The sequence below is a fragment of the Dendropsophus ebraccatus genome, chromosome 1 (assembly GCF_027789765.1).
Source record: "Dendropsophus ebraccatus isolate aDenEbr1 chromosome 1, aDenEbr1.pat, whole genome shotgun sequence".
NCBI lineage: Eukaryota > Metazoa > Chordata > Amphibia > Anura > Hylidae > Dendropsophus > Dendropsophus ebraccatus.
This window is the reverse complement of record NC_091454.1, coordinates 175416301-175438178: the sequence shown is the minus strand read 5'-3', so window position 1 is coordinate 175438178 and position 21878 is coordinate 175416301. Positions and strand designations below refer to the sequence as shown.

At 42.6% G+C, this 21878-nt stretch overlaps 1 long non-coding RNA gene across 1 annotated transcript; it reads right to left on the bottom strand.

Annotated features, from left to right (window-relative positions):
• Nucleotides 1-7887: 7887 nt before the first annotated feature.
• Nucleotides 7888-20272, bottom strand: LOC138780367 (uncharacterized). Its single transcript, XR_011361237.1, has 3 exons — nucleotides 20136-20272; nucleotides 8481-8638; nucleotides 7888-8072 (listed from the first exon to the last, which is right to left on the bottom strand). It is a non-coding gene; the product is annotated as an uncharacterized lncRNA (long non-coding RNA).
• Between the last annotated feature and the right edge of the window lie 1606 nt (nucleotides 20273-21878).

The window sequence follows — 21878 nt, the reverse complement described above, 5'->3', positions numbered from 1 at the left end:
TATTGGGTCTAAAGATATCTATGCATGTTTTTAAGATTTTTAGGATTCTTTGTCGGGGATAAAGATCAATTCTAAGATTCCGTCACACAGAGACTTGAGGACTCTTGCAATCTAACTTTATTCATGTAGTTCAAAGATGGCACCACTTTATTTCCACTTCTTTCCAGGTTCAATCAGACAATGGCCAATGTCGTACAAATCCTTTTGCTCTACACATTAAAATACGGAAAGAGATAACAGTCTATCTGATAAAAACTTGAATTTCTGCATCTCTTTACACAATCTGTCTCTCTTCTTCAGTCTTTCACAGTCTTGTTGCCGGCTGATGGAGGATATACATTTGAATATATCAGTGGATATACAAGTGGCAATATACAGGAAAATAAAAAGATGAAAACAACCCCCTGATGGTCACAAATCAAGTTAGTGGAGTGTCAAGAATCTCAGTGGTAGAAAAATCCCATCATACTATTCCCTGAGGAGATATCCAGAATCCTGCTTACAAATGAGGTCATTTAAAGCCTTCTATAAAAGCTATAGCTGTTATATTCAAGCTGAAGGACAGTTAACACTTTTTTCATTCCTGCGAATGCAACTTCAGGAACAAACCACTGGCAAACACAACAAACATATTTGTTTACCTGGTCAAATGGTTTAAAAAGAAGTCTATGTGTATAGAGGCTTAAAGTGTCACTGTTGTTGTTATAACTTTCAAAATCTAAATCAACAGTATTTCTCAATTTACTTTTTTTTTTTTAGTTATCATGGAATACACAACACTTCCTGTTTTCTGATTTTTTTTCTTAAACAGGAAACAGTCAGAAAACAGGAAGTCCTGTGTATCCCCGGCCATCTGAGCGCTCACAGAGAGAAGGCAGTCATGTGATTGACAGACACATTGAGTCGTGACTCTCTGTACTGTTCGGAATTCCTGTGTTTAGTCTTTTTTTTTTTGTACAAGCACAAGTCTGAAAATCTGCCTTAGAGTACGTTCACACTTACCGGAACTGCAGCTGATTTTCTGCTGCGGATCCGCAGCAGATCCGCAGCAGATTTCATTTAAATAACTGAACACAGCATCAAATCTGCACCATCAAATCTGCTGCAGATCTGCTGCGGATCCTTTAGGTGTGAACGCACCCTTAGGGTACAAACACACTTGCCGGATCCACAGCAAGTCCTCTCGCTGCGTATTTGCAGAGAGACTCGCTGCGGATCCCGGCCCTATTCTTTCAATGGCAGACAAAATGGCAGAGTTTGCCCCCAGCCCACCCCGTTAACCCCCCCGGCTGCCGGAGCATATACTTTACCTGATCTCGGGTCCGGCGGTTCCCGGTGTCTTCAGCAAGCCAGAGCCGGCATCAGGTAAAGTATATGCTTGCTCCAGCCACCCGTCTGCAGCCCCAGCTGCCCGTCCGCAGCCCCAGCCGCATGATCACCCCCCCCCCGCAGCCCCGAGCCGTGTGATCACCCCCCCACAGCCCTGATCGCCCCCCCCCGCAGCCCAGTCCGCCCTACCTCCTCCCACTCCCGCAGCCCTGGCTGCCTGATCCCTCCCCTGCAGCCCCGTATGCCCGATCGCCCCCCTGCAGCCCCAGCCGCCTGATCGCTCCCCTGCAGCCCGATCGCCCTCCCTCCCACAGCACCAATCTGCGGGGCTGTGGACGGCCGGGGCTGAGGAGGAGGGAGGAGGTAGGGCGGCCGGGGCTGTGGGGGTGGCGATAGGGTGGCCGGGGCTGCGGGGGAGCGATCAGGCGGCCGGGGCTGCGGGGGAGCGATTGGGCGGCCGGGGATGCGGGGGAGCGATCAGGCAACCAGGGCTGCGGGGGGGGGGGGAATCAGGCAGCCAGGGCTGCGGGCGGGCGGCTGGCTGGGGCATATACTTTACCGCTTGCTGAAGACACCGGGAACCGCCGAAGCAAGCTGGAGCCGGCGGGTTAACAGGGTGGGCTGGGGACAAATTTTGTCTGCCATTGAAAGAATAGGGCCGGGATCTGCAGCGAGTCTCGCTGCAGATCCGGCAAGTGGGTTTGTACCCTTAGGGTGCCTTCACACATACCGTATCGATGCGTATTTATCGCACAAAACTTGCACAAAAATCGCATGAAAGTAGCTGCGTTTTTTGGGTGTTAAACTCGCCTGTGAAAATCATATGAAAATCAAAACTCGCATGTAAAAATCGCACCAAATTCGCATGTAAAAATTGCACCAAACTCGCATGTAGTAATACACATACATTGACTTGATAACAATCGGTATCACTGTGGATTTATGTGCAAGAAACTCGGAGCGATAAGGTACGTGTGAAGGCACCCTTAAGGAGACTGGACCTCTGGATTTCAAATTCAGCTTTGTTTTAAAGTATGGTAACAACAAAAAATTATGAATGCATATTACAAACTTGCTTTATATTACATCTACTGTTGATTTAGATTTTGAAAGTTATAATTACAGTAACACTTTAAGTATATAGTATGTCATGTTCTGTAAATTTGGAACATGTCCTAGCCCTTAATCATTATTTATGTACAATTGTTCTAATTTACTGTTTTTGTTCCAAACTAATCTTTAGTATACTTGACTTGTAAACCTTGAAACCTTGAAAACCTTTCCCCGGAAGTCCAGTGCATGAGTCCTTTTATAATTAACTTTTAATTAGAATGCCCATGCATGTTAAAATTCATTGCACTTTAATTTTTGGATTAAAAAAGTGATGTGAGGACTTACTTTTTGCTAAACTAAATTTAACCCCTTAGCGACCCATGACTTATCTGATACGTCATGGTGCCGCGGGGGGTGTTCAGAGAGGGGTCTGAACGGTGCCACTCCCGGCTGATATGTATTAGCCGGCGCGGGTCCCGTTGCCGTGCCGGCTAATTAAGCCTCTAAATGCAGCTGTCAAACCTGACAGCTGCACTTAGATGCTGTGCTCTCCCTGTCCCTGGTGTCTAGTGGGACGGATCTCCCCCCTGCAATGCGATTGCAGGGGGGGGAGATCCGTTCTTCTGCCCGTGCCGGGCCTCAGCATCGCAATGACGCTGATCCCGGCTCGGCAATACATTGCTATGGCCAGCAGGCCATAGCAATGGATCACCGATATGATGGATCATTGCTGTGTATATACACAGCATTGATCTCTATGACAGATCAATGCTGTGCATATACAAGTCCCCCAGGGGGACTTCTAGTTAGTGTAAAAATGAAAGTAAAAATGTTTTTTTATTAATAAAAAATCCCCTCCCCTAATAAAAGTCCAAATCACCCCCCTTTTCCCATTTTATAAATATAAATAAATAAACAAATAAATAAACATATTTGACATCGCCGCGGGCGTAATTGCCCAAACTAATAATTAATCACATTACTGATCTCGCACAGTAAACGGCGTCAGGGCAGAAAAATTCCAAAGTGCAAAATTGCGCTTTTTTGTCGCATCAAATCCAGAAAAATGTAATAACACCTCACACAGCCCCATAGACCAAATGATAAAAGCGCTATAAGCCTGGGAAGAGAGCGATTTTAAGGAACATATATTTGTTAACAACGGTTTGAATTTTTTACAGGCCATCAGATAATATAAAAGTTATACATGTAACGTATAGTTGTAATTGTAATGACTTGAGGAACATGCATAACAAGTCAGTTTTACCCCAGGGCGAATGGCGTAAATGCAAAACTCCCCGAAATCAAAACAAATTCCTTTTTTATTTCAATTTGACAGCACAAATGATTTTTTTCTGGTTTCGCAGCATATTTTATGGAAAAATAATGCCTGCCATTGAAAATTACAATTGGTTTTGCAAAAAATAGGGGCTCACATGGGTCTCTAGGTGAAAAAATGCAAGCGCTATGGCCTTTTAAACATAAAGTGGAAAAAGCAAAAGTGCAAAAATGAAAATTGGCTTTGACCTTAAGGGGTTAATATTTAATTAAAACAATTTTTTGCCACAATTTCATTGACTTCAATGCATTGCATTGAAGTCAATGGGATGACAGACATCCAATGCACCCAATGTATTAAATAACAGACAATGTCTGCGCAGACGTCAAAATAAAGATCATGACAATTCTTTTTGGGTGTCTTTTGCAAAAAGTCAAGGGACTTTTCAATTAAAGACACACCCAAAGGGCAATTAGTAACCCAAACTAGAATAATGTACCAGCAGCTGTCATTGCACTGAGGGGAGGCCAGACAGCTGAATGACATCCATCATTTTAGACTTAAAATGACAGACATCATTTTAAACGGAAATCGTTGTGGGAACATAGTGGGTGAGATTTATCAAACATGGTGTAAAGTAAAACTGTCTCTGTTGCCCCAGCAACCAATCAGATTCCACCTTTCATTCCTCACAGGCTCTTTGGAAAATGAAAGGTGGAATCTGATTGGTTGCTAGGGGCAACTGAGCCAGTTTCACTTTACACCATGTTTGATAAATCTCCTCTACTGATCGTAGCTTTCTTTCTACTATGATCAGTATTATCGTCTGCAGAGAAAGTCTCTATTAGTCGTATTTTGCTTTTATTTTACTGTGTGTGAACATAACCCAAGAGGTAAGTATAAAGTTCAAACTTTATTTGTGTCATCAACATACGACGTAAAAACAAGTTTTGGGCTGTTGACTTCAGATCTCTAGATTTTTAGTGTAGCCCTTTTTCCATACGTTGTACACAGAAAGCTAGTGCAATGTATTAATATTTCTTAAGGGAAGTAATGGCTTTCTGTAATTACTCTTTTTGTGCCTGCCAAGCCTCACTGTTCAAGTTACATGATTTTATTTTGAGTAGTGGCTTTTAATGGGAAATAGTGGTGCTGAGAGTTTAGGGTGATTACCTGCTGGGCAAATCATTACAGGCTGCCATACCTACTTGTTGGCATCATTATAGCATGTCATACTTCTCTTTAGCTTATTATGCTAAGAGGTTGCCACTATCCCATTTGCTTACAGTCAATCAACATGTATACCTGCCTTACTGCTCTTAGACTTATACTAATCGCGGCTTTCACCTCTGCATTTTCAGAAGTACGAGAATCGTAGGTCTTTTCTTCATGGTAATTATTTATGGCTTATTGGATAGGTTGTGTAAACATGAATAACAAGAACAGAAGTGACACATAGCTTTTAGTTGAACAGCATGTCTCATAAGTTAGACATTACTGACTATAAAGGGGATGTCCACCTGCTGTTTAGGGACCCCCCAGGTGCCCACTTGATGGAAATCAGTACACACACCCTGATCTAGCTCACAGCGGGTGCTGTATATAGCAGTGGAAGAGTTGTAGGAGTTGGATGGATAAGATATTTAGCACTTTATAAAGATATTTTATACACCAAGCTGGTGCTTGATGCTGTCAGCTATATATCTTCTAAACGGAAGCACACATCGCAAAATATTTTTATTGTACTATAAAATAATACTTGCAGAATTTCTTTTTGATATGAGGAGACTGTGGAGGAATAGTGATTTTATCAATATAGTAAAGGTTTGTTCATGGTTAAGCTGTTCATACTTAGCTTGACCTCTAAGGGTGCAAGCACACTATGGAATAAACGCAAAAAAACCACTGCAGATTCCTTTGTTCGTTCCCGTTCGTGGTGGCACGCATCTCCGCCCGTACCATAAACGCCATTATATGGCTGGCCCGATTCTGCCGTCCGCAGAAAGAATTGACATGTCAGTTCTTTCAGCGCACGGCAGAATCCACCTGTGCCTAGAATAAAGTCTATGGCACAGGTGGAGATGCGCACGGCCATGAGCGGTGGTGAGCGACGGTATGCACAGCAGTGTTTCCGCTCGTATTTCGTAGTGTGCATGCATGTATGCACTTTCAGTGTACTAGAGGCGGTGTTTATCCCCCAGAGGAAAAAAGACATGTTGGTTTCCAGATGTCTCTAAACAATGGGGTGCCAACCTATACAGTAGTCAGACTTTATAATGAAAACACCTATAAACAACTATAAAGATGTTCCCACATAATAAACTGAAAAAGGCTACACCGAAAAAATTACATGGGAGATCCCAGTAGAGAAAATGAAATCAATCATCAGTTAAAAAAAATGATGTTTTTTAAATCAATCACAGAAAAACAACACATAAAAACAAGACCTGGGGAGGTGGGAGACTACATTGCTGGGACAAGTTATTTAAAGATTAATCGACTGGAACAATCTGTTAAGGTTTTGACAGGTTAAACATGTGCTCAAAATTATAGTGGTTCATGCCCAAAATTTCCATAAATCACATCTTCCTGAGTAATATAAAAAAAATGGCCCTGGTTAGGTAGAATAGATAACAGATTGGAATTGTATTTTAAATCCACTAACTGTAGGCAGGGCAGGGTAAGGGTTTTCTATTGGAAGTTATTTAAATTCAGGTTTAGAACTTCATGCCCTAGAAATTCACCTGTGTTTGTATATTCTATAAAAAGTAACTTTATTATTCTTAATCCAGTAGATACACATTTGTTGCTGCCATGCTATAGATCTAATGACATGTGGAATGTAAGCCACTAGTCACAGCACAAGAAATAGCCATCTCAGAAAAATGAATATACTAAGAACTGTTTTGTTTTATTCCTCTGAATAGTAATTGGAAATATGGAGGATACTGTAATAAGACAATGTATTTAGACCGGCTGTGCTACCAAACTGGTTTGGCTTTGAGTTACACTCAGAGTCCTTTTACATGTACAGATAAATCGCTTCAGTGTTTGTTAAGCAAACGACAAGCAATGATTTCTTTTAGATAAGAAGGTACATTGATACAAAAAGTCATTAATACAGAGATAAATATGATTGCAATTGTGTGTGTGTATATATATATATATATATATATATATATATATATATATATATATATATATATATATATAATTTTTGAAAATGTACCCGTCGCTGCCTAGGTATAAAGTGTCAGTGTGTTAATTAGATTTGTTCCAAGGTCACCCAGGAGGCAAATCTAAGCCCTTGTTTTTTTGTTTTTGTTTCAGGGGAAATCGGCAGGAGCCCTATATACCCCTTTATACACTATATACATATATATAGTTACCTTTGTGAAAAACGGCTCCTCAGCTGGGCCTCACCAACAACTAGGGGGCGCCTCACTGGTGAGGCCCGCCTCACAGTTTGAGAAACACTGCTCTACATAATGAATACAGCCAGTACAGCCAGTAGCACTTTATCCATGAGGCAACTTGAATTGGGGACCTCAGGCGGCGCCCCCTGTTGTCAACAAGCAGGGCAGCTCCTCACTTAGGATGCTAAGCGATTGCTGCCACTGTCTGCCGCCCCCTCCCAGCAGACAACACAGTTCTCTACCTGGGAATGCCCTCGCTCACCTGTGGATGCAGCAGCAGCTAAGTGCCCTCTCACCATCCAGCAGCTAACAGTCTTGTCCTGACTCTGCTCCTCCCTTCCAGGACTCAGATAGAGAAGAGAGACAGGACACCTAGGCTGCTGTAGGACGGTGTCCCATAGGGAGTGTTGGCTGAAGGACCTATGGTGATGTCCAGACTGGACCTTCGCTCTAACCTTCCCAGGCACCCAATGAATCTGTGAGTCAAATTTGGGGTCAAACGGTTCAGGTGTTTGGAAGTCTATAGAGGACAGACGGACAGACAGACAGAAAGACAGACAGACAGATGGACAGACAGACTTTCATTTTTATGATATAGATATATATTGTGAAGGAGAAGTGTTTACACTGAAAGACTTGAGAACGATTAACAGTGATTTTGAGGTCAACTTAAAAGATGCGATCAACGTCTTACAAAATAATTTTTGTTTGTCGCTTATCCATTGCCATGTTTACACCAGAAGATTATCACTTTATTTGAACCATTTAACAATTTATTGCACGATAATTGGTCCATATAAAAAGCCTCTCTAGGTTTTCATCCTTTATTCCACTTCAGGGTGAAGAAGTCGGTGTCTGCTGCTAGAAGGTACCAGTTTTCTTCCTAAGCTCATGGGATCATGTGGAACCAGTACAGTGCTCCCTCAACATACAATATTAATTGGTTCCAGGACGACCATTGTATGTTGAAAATATTGTATGTTGAGACCAGAATTCTATAGAAAAAAAAAAAAAAACTGGTAAATGGTTCTGAATCCCCTAAAATCTCAAAATGAGAAAAAATAAAGATTTAAAGGACAAGAAGCAGATAATTAATTCAGATAAAGCAAATCCTTATATATAACGGTCAGAAAGAGTGACTGGAGACTGTAAATTAATTTCTAAGTAAAAGACTGGAGCATCTTCAGGGTCAAGTACAGATCACACAGGGTCTCAGAAATATAAAATGAAGCCACCCAACGGAGCAGCTTATCCTAGCCCAGGTAAAGAGCAGTACAGGACATGTAGAATGACACAATACTGTAGACAATCACTACTAGACAGCCAACCAGTGCATGTACTTCACTAATACTGGGATTTTACAAGTAAAATGGCCAGTTTTATTGGTTGATCTAGTTACTTACATGTGCTGCAGATCCTGACTGTCTGTAGCATTATATGTTGAGTCTGGTCTCAGAAAGGACCATTGTATGTTGAAAATATTGTATCTTGAGGCCATTGTAAGTTGAGGGACCACTGTATAGGGCACAAAGGAGAATTTTTCAGCAGTCTGGGTAAAGTGCTGAAAAGAAGAGAGGACGCAAACCTTTATAGTGACTGATACATTTTTAACACAGAAAAAAAAAATATTTGAAACTTTTTGACTAACATGTAAGCAAAAATATTAAAGGGTACAATATAAAGGGAATTTAAGTAAAACATTTTATGTATAAACATTAAATTGTAGACTGAGGAAATTCAGAGAAGTATATAAGCATAAAACTGTAAACACAGAAATTAATGTGAATAAGTAGCAATGGATCAATTAATCAATCAAAACAAAATAGATAAAAATTAACACAAAGCATATTAATAATAGAGGAGAATAAAAACCATAAAAAATAAATGATAAATAATAGGTTATCTGGCTGTACACGGAATGTGGTATAAATATTTAACTAATATGAGCCGTAAACACTTCAAAGACAAATTAAAATATGTAAAAAAAATTTTACAAAATGTGTAAAAATATATCAGTAAAAAGGAGCTAATAATCTGCTGTGATTTTAAAGAAGCTAAATGTTATACACAGGACATGTTGTGAGATGGCAATAATCTTAACTAGGGATGAGCGAACCTGGAGCATGCTCGAGTCCATCCGAACCCAAACTTTCGGCATTTGATTAGCGGTGGCTGCTGAAGATGGATAAAGCCCTAAGGCTATGTGGAAAACATTGATATAGTCATTGGCTGTATCCATGTTTTCCAGACAACCTTAGAGCTTTATTCAACTTCAGCAGCCCCCGCTAATCAAATGCCGATCGTTCGGGTTCGGATGGACTTGAACCCGAACCCGGTTCGCTCATCTCTAATCTTAACTTTAGTTGGTCACATATAGCATGTCCACATCAAACCTATAAGTCCTTCTTATATTGCAAATCTATGTCCCAAATGGTTTGTGATAGATATTAATGGTTAGCAATAGGAATGAGCGAACTTTTGAAAGGTTTGGCTTGGTTCGATTCGGCGAACTTTTGTGAAGTTCGGATTCGTACGAACCAAACCAAAAATGAACTTTGCTAATAATGATGAGCGAATAGTGAAATATTTGAATATTCAATATGCGTACGCATATCTCCTGATATTCGATCGAATAATCGATCCCATTAAAGTCTATGGGAACAAGTATTTGATTATTGAAAAACATCTATTCGACCACTTGGAGGTCACCAAGTCCAAAATGACACCTCAGGAAATGATGCCAACACCACTGGAATGCAACTGGGACAGCAGGGGAAGCATCTAACACCCCAAAATCGCTGGTAATAAAGTCACAAGTCGATGTTATACAGGTGAATTACCTGGTTATTAGAGATGAGTGAAATATTCAATTCGATTGGATTAGATTCACATAGCTCCCGATATTAGAGTATTCTTTTGTAGGCAACCATGGTTCCCTGCCTGCCTTGTTCATCAGCAGTGGTGCTATTGTACATTATACATAAAAGAAGTTTGGAGCTGATCAGGCATGGGGGTTGGGGGGGGGGGATACTTTAAACCTATGTTCCACTAGAGGTCTTTTTTTTTTTCCTTTTTTTTTTTTTAGAAAATTTTCTGTTGGATGAAGAGAGCTCTTGGTAAACAAACGGGACAGTTTTGGAATAATTACTGTTTGTTTTATAAGGGTAATTGGATTTTTTTTTCTGAAAGGTCATTTTGAACTTCAGTGACATTTAGAGATAGAAAGTGTTGAACCTCAATTATCCAGTCATCATTTAAAGGCTGGGTTCACACACAGTATATTTCAGGCAGTATTTGGTCCTCGTGTCAGGTCCTCATAGCAACCAAAACCAGCAGTGGATTAAAAACACAGAAGGGCTATGTTCACACAGTGTTGAAATTGAGTGGATGGCCGCCATATAACGGTAAAGAACTGCCATTATTTCAATACAACAGCCGTTGTTTTAAGATAACAGCAAATATTTGCCATTAAATGGCGGCCATCCATTCAATTTCAACATTGTGTGAACAGATCCTTTCTGTGTTTTTAATCCACTCCTGGTTTTGGTTGCTATAAGGACGTGACATGAGGACCAAATACTGCCTGAAATATACTGTGTGTGAACCCAGCCTTAAGGTGCACATAATAAGTATCTGTATAATGTACATAATAGGCTTGTGCCTTTTAAAGTTCATTTGTGGAATGTGTTTCCTCTTTCATGCCAGTCACCAATGTCTACAAGGTATGGTGATTCTTCAATAGTGCTATTTGGGTCTTTTAGTTTGTAGTAGTCAACAATTTTTCTAGAACAGATCAGCAAAGTAAAAGTAAAAATTTTAAGAAAAAAAAATTGGGGGCAAATATTGATAGTTTTTTTCCAAGGGGATTCCATGCCTTGTCCCCTCCATACCACCCATATGGTGCACAAGGCGCAAACTTAAAAAAGCATACAGGTGTCAGGATTGTGCAGTAACCTGGTGTGAACTGGGCCTGTTTTTACTTCTATGTGCCACACCCGCTTGCTTCTCAGCTTCCTTGCAATGCGGGAGTTTAACTGATTACTGGGAGACTTGATTATTGCAGCTGAGTAGGTCTTTAGACTGACTGGTTTCTCTGCCTATCTGGAACCTGAAAGATTTGAGCGCCGGTCCAATGGGGATCCGGACCGGGCTCTTGTTGAGCACAAAAGGAAGCACTCTCCTAGCGCTGGCTAGGTTCATACCTTGATCCCAGATTCCCCCTGTCTATTCCTGCAATTCCCGTACCTTATCCATCTGCTTGCTAGACTTTGTTACCTGACCTCTTGCTTGACTTTTTGACTATCCGATTGTTACCTGATTTTGTAATGCACTGCCTGTTTGGTTTTGACCTTGCTTGTTTGACTGTATTGTGTTTGTCGGTCTTGTTCTGTGTTGCACGTATCCAGTACAGGGAACGTCTTTGTGGCTGTCCACGGCCGCCTAGGGCCGTTTGAGGCAAGTAGGTAGGGACAGTTAGTGGATTCAGTATTAGGGCTCACTGTCATGTCTTTACCCTGCCTCCCCGTCCTGACAACAGAACTTATTTGCGCTAAACTTTGCATTTTTTTTTTAACAGCTTTGATCCCTTATATGTCTTCCATCTAAGATTTCGCACTGTATTGGGCAGTTAGAGGCCTCATGTACACTTTTATATTTCTGGTACATGACACCCTACCTACTAGCAAAATGTTTCTCAAACGTGTCAACAACCTATTGAAGGTGTAATAATAAGGTTGGAAACCTCTTGCATATATGGTAAGTTTCTAGAGAAGTTTCTAGAGAATCTTCTTATCCTATTCCATGGATTCTGAGTCTAACACTAATTTCAATGCATACTGATGATATCCCATTCCAAGATGTACAGTAGTAATATTATTGCATGTCTTATTAGCAACTAGAAATTGCACAGCTAAAAGAAGGAAGTCCACTGAAGTTCCATCTATTGTAGAGATTACAGCCTTAGTTCAATATAACTATAGGACAGAATATTCTATTGCCACGAGAACAAACAGTGTACCAAGGCTGGACAAGTGCTAGTTCAAGTGGTGCTTTCTTTATCTCTCCTCTTAATGATCATGACTGAAGGCATGATTCATTATGATTTAGATGGATTCCAGAGAGCTTCATATTCACAGGTTCAGGTATCTGTGCTCATCTGGCTTGTATTAATTTGTATCTCCTTAACTAGCTACTGAGAATGATGAGTCACTGTATGTACGTGGATTATTCTGTACATGACTGCACTGCAGTTACTTGATTTCATGTTGTGGGCCGACTGTTCATTCGGCTTTGGATTTTAATGTTTAATGCAACTTTTAATTAAAAAAGAAAAAAGAAAACAGGCTAAGGCCACAGCCACATTACTGTTATTATTGTCTTATTTTTTGTTGTTGACAGCTGATTTTCTGGACAGCTGTCATTTCATGCCCAAACAATGGCCCTTACACTTGAAGAAGGGGACAAATCAAATGTCAGATGACCTTAGCCCAATAGAGAGGGTTTGATATGATTTGAACTAAAGAGTCAAGGAAAAGCAGTTCAAAATTCATGGGAACTTTCTGTCACCTACAAAAAAAAAATCTGATTCTGAATATGTTTTTTTCTATTTTTTTTATCTTTCTACTAGCATGTACCTGCTGTATGCCTGCAAACATAGAAGCATTGCTGGTCATCTTCATTACATTGCTGAGCTTAGTAGCCATGTCTACGCACCAGAATTCAACACATAGTCCATTTGTAGACTAAGGGTTGGTTCACACGACGGAATCTGCGTGGATGGCCTGGTGTCTATGGCAGGGGCTGAGAAGCGCACCACCGCAAGTGCGTACGAGCGACTGAATTCGCCTAAACTTATCTGCGTAGTGTGAACCCACGCTAAGGATGTGTTCACTCACAGTAAAATAAAATATTGAGTTGGTACTGTAGGTAGCTAGCTTTGACTGAAGTTTCCTTTTACCACCCATTTTATTTCTTACTAAATCCAGTCATCCATAACAATCTAATTTTTGAACATGTACTGTATGTTACAATGATGGTAAAGTGTTTACTCAGGTTCCAATATTAGATTTTTCTTTCTGATCATATACCGTAAACTTTTTCTCAGCACTGTCTGTAGCAGTGTTAACACATACATTGTACGTCTAGTATTATGAATGGTGCTCCACCATTCCTATTTTACTAAGCATTCATAAAGTTTATACCATTTAAATATCACAGTTTAACAAGCACATTTATCATTTTCATTAAGGGTACATTCACACGTACAGGATCGGCAGCAAATTTGCAGCAGATTTGATGGTTTAGATATCATTGTAACTAAATAGCTGAACACAGCATTAAACCTGTGCCATCAAATCTGCTGTAGGTCCTGTATGTGTGAATGCACCCTCAAGCAGAGGCACATGTTTATACTTGAAGAAGGGCTTATCTTCCTTGACTGATACACACATTATGAGATCAGTCAAGCTTTCATTGTTACTAAACCAATTCTGCGTCTTAGTTTTTATAATTTGCTCAACACACAATATATGTAGCTATAGTCTCTAGCATAGTCCATAAATTAAAACGCCATTACACTGCCATGGGTGAGTTATCCTGATTTTATTATAGGTCTTTTTATGTCTAAGAGGTGGTCACAATTTGGTTTTAATCCTATTTTAGGAGACCTTCTTAAACTTCTTATATGAGTCTATATAAAATATTCTGGTGACTCATGTAAGAGAGGCATGGTTTGGGAGCACAGATATCTGCCACTGAAGTGGTTAAACTGTGTCTGGTAAGCCCTGGGTGTGTCTCTGGTAACCAAGGGGTTAACCCAGACACAGGTAAAGCAGGATTGATAGCCTGGTTGTCTGTGTTGGCCATAGCTAACATAGACTGATTGTAAAAATATGTACTGGGACCTGCTTTTTCTGGAGTGAGTGAGGTTGGCAGTGGGACGCTCACTCCACCCGGGCTTCGGTCCTAGGCTTCCATAGCCCACAGCTGGGGGTCATCAGGGCCTTCAAAAGAAGCTCACTGCAGTGCTGAGGGTGGCCAGACCTGGAGAACTGTCTGCTGGAATACTGAAGGTATTGCATGGGCCACACCATACTCTGTTATTTGTACACGTGGGCTGGATAGCTGGTCCCACGTATAGTCAGGGATTTGTTATGTACTAGTAAGTGCTCAGCTGAGCAGGGTTTTATTTGTGTTAAAGCCTTTGTTAAGGTTTTACTTTGTGCTAAGTGTGAAATAAAAACACTTAAATCGGACGTTATCCTGTCTGTGTCCCTGCTTACTGCACTGCTACCTAGGATCGACCAGAGCTATTCCCCACATATGGTGGCTCGGAGCGGGCATGGTGCAGTGAAGCATACACTTGTTGCATGTCCTGGCTTTCAACAGCGCTAAAGCAAAAAGCCACAACCATGGAGGAGCTGATTAAGCAGCTGGTTCAGTCCAACTTACAGCAGCAAGAAACTAACAGACTGCTAGCACAGCAGATGACAGCACTAGCGGCTGCACAACAAAAGCTGGGTCCAGCGATGCCGGAGCATGACGCCAGGAGGGAAGTCCGGAAAGCCATGACAAAGATGACGTCCGAGGATGACGTAGAGGCATTCCTGATGGGCTTCGAAAGATTGGCCACCCGCGAAAGGCTGCCACAGCAATACTGGGCTGAAGTGTTGGCACCCTTCCTTATCGCAGAGCCACAGCAGGCATACTTTGACCTAAGTGGATTATGCCACGGTGAAAGCAGAGATCTTAGCCCGCTTAGAAGTTAATCTACACCTTCGGGCTCAAAGAGTCCATAGCTAGAGGTACCAAGAGGCGTTACCACCCAGGGCCCAGATGCACCACCTCATCCACCTGGTCCGCAAGTGGCTTCAGCCGGAGACATCAACCCCGGCCCAAATGGTGGAGAAGGTTGTCTTGGACCGCTTTCTGAGGGCCTTGCCGGGGGAGATACAGCAGTGGGTGGGGCATGGGGACCCAACTGATGCTAATGCTCTGGTGGGGATGGTGGAGAGGTACTGGGCTACACAAGCTCTGACAAAGAAGGCCTCTCAGTCCCCGGCCAACCCCAAGCCCCGAAGGCCCATGGTGTCTGCCAGTTCCCGGGCCAGATCAAATCCCTATGTTCGGGAGATACCCCAGGGGAGGAGGAGGAGGGAGGCTCCCATCTGTTGGTCCTGCCAGGAGCCTGGCCATATTGCAGCCAATTGCCCCCATGTAACTGAGCCTATGGACTGCAGCTCTGCACGGAGGGTGTCCCTTTATGCAGCCCCGGTTTATACGGCTGCCATTCCAGGCTCTGTCGATGAGTGCCACCTATGCCAGGTGACGGTAGCAGGGCGCCAGGTCCTGGCCCTGCTGGACTCTGGAAGTCGGGTGACACTAATTAATGGATCCCATATCGACCCTGGGTCTGTAACGGGCCACACAGTAGGGGTCCTGTGTATTCATGGAGATGTAAAAGTCTATCCCACCGTGGCTGTTGCCATCCAGACCTCCTGTGGAGAGAGACAACATGAGGTAGGGGTTGTCATGAACTTGCCCCATGACCTTATTTTGGGACGGGACTTCCCCTTGTTCTGGACTCTGTGGCGGAGAAATCAAAGGTCGGGGAGCCCACCGCCTAGAGTACCCCCCAAACAGAAAGGACAAGACCTAGACCCTGAGCCCAATGACCCAGACTCTGGGGTACCTGCCGTAGGGGTGACCTGTGAAGAAAATAATGTTAATTCTGTATTTCCCCTAGAGGTAATGGCAGGTGAGACTGAGGAGTCAGTGACCGGGCCACAGTTGTCGGATTTGGAGGTATCCCGTGACAACTTTGGCACCGCCCAGCTCCAGGACCCCACACTGGTCCGGGCCAGGGAAAATGTTGTGGTAGTGAATGGGGTGCCACAGCACGCCAATGCTGATCAAATATTTCCCCACTTTATGGTTGACCAAGACCTACTATACCGAGTTGATAAGTTGCGGGGTGAGACCTGTGAGCGATTGCTGGTACCACAGCCTTATCGCCAAACGGTTCTGATGTTGGCTCATAAACATGTGCTTGGTGGACACCTAGGGACCACAAAAACGTTGGATCGCATCTTGCAGCGATTCTATTGGCCAGGGGTATACGGTGAGGTTAAACGTTACTGTGAGTCGTGCCCCGAATGTCAATTGCATGCACCCATGGGACATTTTCGAAATCCGCTGGTACCTCTACCCATCATCGAGGTCCCATTTGAAAGGATCGCCATGGACTTGGTAGGTCCATTGGTTAGGTCTGCTCGGGGGCACCAGCATATACTGGAAGTAATGGACTATGCTACCCGTTATCCTGAGGCCATCCCACATCGGCAAACTGATAGCCAAGGAGCTATTTGCCATGTTTTGCCGAGTGGGACTACCCAAGGAAATCCTTACGGATCAGGGTACCCCTTTCATGTCCAAAGTCACCAAGGAACTGTGTAAACTCTTCAACATAAAACAGCTACGCACGTCTGTATACCATCCTCAGACAGACGGACTAGTAGAAAGGTTTAATAAAACCTTGAAGAGCATGCTGAAAAAGGTGGTGGACAAGGATGGGAGGGACTGGGATGTAATGTTACCCTATTTAATGTTTGCCATTCGGGAGGTACCACAGGCCTCTACTGGGTTTTCTCCCTTTGAGTTGATCTATGGTAGACATCCCAGAGGCCTGTTGGATATTGCAAAGGAGACTTGGGAGCAGGAACCCACCCCCCACAAAAGTATTATAGACCACATTGCTGGTATGCAGGACAGAATGGCGGCCATTATGCCCATTGTTAAGGAGCACATGGAGGCTGCTCAAAGGGCTCAAAGCCGGGTCTACAACAGGTCCGCCACAGTAAGGACCTTTAACCCGGGCGACCGGGTTTTGGTTCTAATTCCCACAGTGGAAAGCAAATTTTTTGCCAAGTGGCAGGGACCCTATGAGATAATCGAGAAGGTGGGGGAAGTTAACTATAGGGTACGTCAGCCTGGTAGGAGGAAGCCTGAGCAGGTGTACCATGTCAATTTGCTGAAAGCTTGGAAGGACAGGGAGAGTCTGCTTACAGAAAGGTCTCCAGCTAATCTCCCTTCTGTACTACCCCCTAAGGCTACAGTTAAGCCTGCAGTGGCCGGTGCAGATGTGACAATTTCTGAAACCCTCACAAAAGGACAACGCCAAGAGGCTAGGGAATTTGTAGCCAGGAATACAGACGTGTTTTCGGAATTACCTGGGCACACGTCTGTAATCAAGCATGACATTGTCACAGAGCCAGGGGTAAAAATCCGTCTAAGACCATACCGAGTCCCTGAGGCGCGTCGGCAGGCCATTGCAGAGGAGGTACGGAACATGCTACAGTTAGGCGTCATAGAAGAGTCCAAAAGTGAATGGGCAAGTCCCATTGTTCTGATTCCCAAACCAGATGGGACTCTTCGTTTTTGTAACGATTTTAGAAAGTTAAACGAAGTTTCAAAATTTGACGCCTATCCCATGCCGCGTGTAGACGAGCTTATTGAAAGACTGGGAAGCGCTCGGTATTTCACTACGCTCGATCTCACCAAGGGATACTGGCAAGTACCCCTGACGGAGAGCGCTAAAGAAAAGACAGCCTTCATCACCCCTGAGGGTCTTTTCCACTATGTCGGGTTACCGTTCGGACTTCACGGGGCCCCCGCGACGTTCCAACGCCTAATGGACATAGTGCTGAAGCCTCACAGGAGATACGCATCAGCATATCTGGATGATATTATCATCTACAGCTATGGCTGGGAGAGTCACTTGGCCAAAGTACAAGCCGTAGTGGACTCTCTAAGGGCAGCTGGCCTCACTGCAAACCCCAAGAAGTGTGCTGTTGGGATGGAGGAGACACGCTACTTGGGGTATGTGATCGGACGAGGTGTAATTAAGCCCCAGGTCAACAAGGTTGATGCTATCCAGGGATGGCCTCAACCTGTGAGCACCAAACAGGTCAGGGCATTCTTGGGCATTGTTGGGTATTACAGGCGGTTTATACCCAACTTCGCCACAGTGTCCGCTCCCCTGACCGACCTTTTGAAAGGAAAAGGGTCAGTCATGGTGCGGTGGAATGCCGAAGCAGAAAGCGCTTTTCAGGCCTTGAAGTTGGCGTTGTGTGGATCCCCCGTCCTCATTACGCCAAGCTTCAAGAAAGAATTTATTGTGCAGACGGATGCGTCAGAGGTAGGGCTGGGAGCTGTTCTGTCACAGGAGGTGAACGGAGAGGAGCATCCCGTTACCTACCTGAGCAGAAAACTCACACCAGCCGAGAAAAATTACAGCATCGTAGAAAGGGAATGTCTGGCGATAAAGTGGGCCTTAGAGGCACTAAGATATTACTTGTTGGGGCGACGGTTCCGTCTGATAACTGACCACTCACCCCTCACTTGGATGAGTAGGTCCAAAGAGAGAAATGCAAGAGTCACAAGGTGGTTCTTGTCTCTGCAAAATTTTAGTTTTTCAGTGGAGCATCGAGCCGGGAGACTGCAAGGCAACGCGGATGCCTTGTCCCGGACCCATTGTTTGATGTCAGGAGTTTGCCCCAGTGGGTCTAAACTGAGGGGGAGGGAATGTAAGAGAGGCATGGTTTGGGAGCACAGATATCTGCCACTGAAGTGGTTAAACTGTGTCTGGTAAGCCCTGGGTGTGTCTCTGGTAACCAAGGGGTTAACCCAGACACAGGTAAAGCAGGATTGATAGCCTGTTTGTCTGTGTTGGCCATAGCTAACATAGACTGATTGTAAAAATATGTACTGGGACCTGCTTTTTCTGGAGTGAGTGAGGTTGGCAGTGGGACGCTCACTCCACCCGGGCTTCGGTCCTGGGCTTCCATAGCCCACAGCTGGGGGTCATCAGGGCCTTCAAAAGAAGCTCACTGCAGTGCTGAGGGTGGCCAGACCTGGAGAACTGTCTGCTGGAATACTGAAGGTATTGCATGGGCCACACCATACTCTGTTATTTGTACCCGTGGGCTGGATAGCTGGTCCCACGTATACTCAGGGATTTGTTATGTACTAGTAAGTGCTCAGCCGAGCAGGGTTTTATTTGTGTTAAAGCCTTTGTTAAGGTTTTACTTTGTGCTAAGTGTGAAATAAAAACACTTAAATTGGACGTTATCCTGTCTGTGTCCCTGCTTACTGCACTGCTACCTAGGATCGACCAGAGCTATTCCCCACACTCAATACATTGGTTATTTTTAACTTGTACATGATATACTTTTGGTAGTGTGTCTGCAGGACGCCATTGTTGTAATCCTTGAAATATTTGATATATATTGTCTTTTAATATGCACAATTTTTGATAATAAATAAAATATTTTTAGCATGAGCCTTTTTCTCTGTTTCTTTTGTATACAATAATATATTTAAGGCTTTGATTGTATTTTTTTCTTTTGGGTTGAGAGAGATACAGGTGAGAGATGGACCCGGATTACTAAAATATACCCATTGGATTGTGTGTTTCTAACCCTTAAGGATATTTAGTAAGGTGGTTCAGCTTGGTGATAGCAAAGTATCCAGGTTACACAATGATCAATAGCTACTTCATCATAAACATAGGCATGTATTTTATCTTCAAACAGCCCAGAGCAGGCCAGGACATTACACAGGGAACAAAAAGCAGAGAAAAATACTTCACAGTGTTACCTGTCAAGTCCTGGGGTCAGATTGACACCAGGGACCTCAAAGACTCTAGTCATTAGTAACTCCTTTATAGTGCTATAATATTAACATATGTACAGAGAACATCCGAAATTGAAGCATGTCCCCATTTAGGCACACAATCTATATTCCTAATTCACCTATCAGAAAGTTTTCTTTGGAGTGTGGAAAAAATATGAGGTGCACCCTCCAATACCCATCAGGGTAGCTCAGCTTTTTTATGGGGATAGTGCCGCAACAGTACTGCAGTGCCTTAAGAGTGTGAAAAAAACTGTGACAAAAGTGTGAAAACCCCCTCTTGTAAGACTATATTTACATGTTGTGAAAAAAAAAATTACTATATTGAAGTGTTTAATATTTTATTCAGTACACTTTTCCATTTTGCTTACTTTTATTTACTTTGCCCAGATCTCGCAATCCTTTTTTATTAGCGCTTCGTTTCAAGGTAGACAAGGCCATCTCTCGAGCCTGAAAAATAGCTTCTTTAATCTCAATTTCTTCAAACTTCATAAACACATACAAGGAAAGAGCTGCACATTTTTTTAGCCGACTGTAATAACAAGCGAGACCAAAATTAATGGTAATTAATACTTTGTTGAAATTTCACTTAGGATTGAAGATGCACATAGAGAAGAGGAAACCCCTGTGGATTTATAGACAAAAATGAAAATCACAGTATGAATAAATCATTCTTTATTCTGCAATCTGCCTCTCGCAATGTTCAACAGAACTACACATCATTACCTGCCTGTTTTGATAACCACATTGGCTCTTCTTTCCTCCCTCCTCCAATGTTTAATTCACATTGACTAAATTTTTTCACATTGCATTTCATACCATCCAATTTATATATATATAACACAATTTCTATCTTCTTTTACTTCATTCAGCTCAACAAAATACTAAACAAATGAAAACCTTTTAGATTATTTATTGCCTTTCTTATTAACCATAGAATATTAACCCCTTTGCGTCCCATGACGTACCTGGTAAGTCATGGCAGCAAGAGGGGAGTTCAGAGAGGGGTCCCGACGGGACCTAGCTCTGAACGGCGCTGCTCCCGGCTGGTATCTGCACCCGGGGAGCGCCTCTATTAGCTGTCCCGGGTCCCATCGCTGCGCCAGCTGTCAAACCTGACAGCTGCATTTAAGTGCTATGCTCTGCACATCCCTCGTGTTTTTTTAATTAATAAACAATTCTCTCTCCCCTAATAAAAGTCCAAATCACCCCCCTTTTCCCATTTTATAAATATAAATAAATAAATCACCAAACATATTTGGTATTGTCACATGCGTAATCTCCCGAACTATTAAATTATCACATTCCTGATCTTGCACGGTAAACAGCGTAAGCACAAAAAATTCCAAAGTGCAAAATTGCACATTTTTGGTTGCATCAAATCCAGAAAAAGTGTAATAAAAAGTGATCAAAAAGTTGCATATACGTAAACAAGGTACCAATAGGAAGTACAGATCATGGTGCAAAAAATGACACCTCACAACGCCCCCATAGACCAAAAAAGAAAAAAAAAAACATTATAAGGATGGGAATAGAGCAATTTTAAACATTTATTTTTTTTAAAAAAGGTTTTCATTTTTTAAAAGCCATCAAATAAAATAAAAGTCATACAAGTAACATATCGTTGTAATTGTACTGATGTGAGGAACATACATAACATGTCAGTTTTACCATAGGGCGAACAGCGTAAATACGAAACTCAATGAAATGAAAAAAAAAAAATCCTTTTTTTTTTTCAAATTTACAGCACAAATAATTTTTTTCCCCATTTTCGCTGTATATTTTATGGGAAAATTAAGCCTGTCAATGCAAAGTAAAATTTGTGTTGCAAAAAATAAGGGCTCATGTGGGTCTCTAGGTGAAAAAAACGCAGTTGCTATGGCCTTTTGGCAAAAGTACAAAAACGAAAATTGCTTTGACCTTAAGGGGTTAAATTAATAACTTGTGTCTTGAAATAGTATCCTGCCGTGCTAGCAGGATAATTCTTACACTTTAGGGCCAGGTTCACAGGCTGTAACACAGCGGCCGTTCTGTGATACGGCCGTGTCACAGAACAGCCGCTGTCTGTATTCATTCAAATACAACATATGTTTAGCATAAATCACGGCCATTGT